The sequence below is a fragment of the Mesocricetus auratus genome, unplaced genomic scaffold (assembly GCF_017639785.1).
Source record: "Mesocricetus auratus isolate SY011 unplaced genomic scaffold, BCM_Maur_2.0 Super-Scaffold_6730, whole genome shotgun sequence".
In the NCBI taxonomy this organism is placed as follows: domain Eukaryota; kingdom Metazoa; phylum Chordata; class Mammalia; order Rodentia; family Cricetidae; genus Mesocricetus; species Mesocricetus auratus.
Window position 1 is genome coordinate 13,987,456 of NW_024429184.1, and position 1,029 is coordinate 13,988,484.

At 45.5% G+C, this 1,029-nt stretch overlaps 1 non-coding gene across 1 annotated transcript; it reads left to right on the forward strand.

The window, feature by feature from the left end:
• Positions 1-415: 415 nt before the first annotated feature.
• Trnaa-ggc lies at positions 416-488 on the forward strand. Its single transcript has one exon. It is a non-coding gene; the product is annotated as a tRNA-Ala (tRNA).
• The last annotated feature ends 541 nt before the right edge of the window (positions 489-1,029 follow it).

Consider the following 1,029-nt stretch of genomic DNA (forward strand, 5'->3'; position numbering starts at 1 on the left):
GAATGTTCTGCTCATTCTAAGGCAGTGGCTCATGGGGAAACAGTGAGTGAATTTCTGCTACATTCTAAGACATGAAGGGGAAAATTTGCAATATTGTCTTTTTCTTAGAATTATTTGTTGAATAAGATCAGGAAGCTACCCTTTTCAAAATTAATTTTGAAAGCCATCCTCATCTCTGGAGAAAAATAAAACAGAGTTATGAGACCCAAGAATATGGACAAGAGACACTGCCTGGAGGCTGCTGTCATGAACTCTGATACTGCAGGGTAGGGTCTCGGGTAAGAGGCAGCAAGACTGGAGGGGTGGGGGTCGGTCAAGGAGTAGGTTTCCTCTCACAGCCAAAGGGACATTATAGAGGTTATTAAGCAGGAAAGACATGGTCAGAATGGGTTTCAAAAAGAGTATTTTCAAAGTTGGGGATGTAGCTCAGTTGGCAGAGTGCTTGCCTGGCATGCATGTGGCCCTGGGTTCGATCCCTAGCACCTCCTAAGCCTGGCATGGTGTGATTCATGATGGCTGTTCTAGCACTCAGGATGTGGAGGCAAGAGGGTCAGGAGTTCAAGACCATTATAAACTTCCTGAGACAATGTCTCAAAACAAAACAAAATGCCTTTCTAGGCCGGCATGGACCACAGTCAGAAAGACGCTGGTGCCTGCCCAGCTCTTAACTGACAGCTTACAGCATTTTATTTTCTGTCACGGTGTGGCATATGCTCTGTCTAATTCAGTGCCTAGGGACAGTCTCACCGGTAACTAAGACCATTCACTACAAATGTCTAAGTGCCAGCAGTGAGGTAAAGCAGCTCACTCGCTGAGGCCACGCAAGTCTTCTGAACACAAAACTCTGTATCTTTTTTCAGTGTGAGATACCATCTCATGGCACACATTTTTATTCCTCGCAATGTCCTGAAGAAAGAGTGAGGCTCAGAAATTTTAAAACACACACCATACCAGCTGTGACAGCCTAAATCTAAGCCCCAAAAAGGCTCTCACAGATCCTGGAAAAGGAGCCTTCTGTAGGAGGCCCCT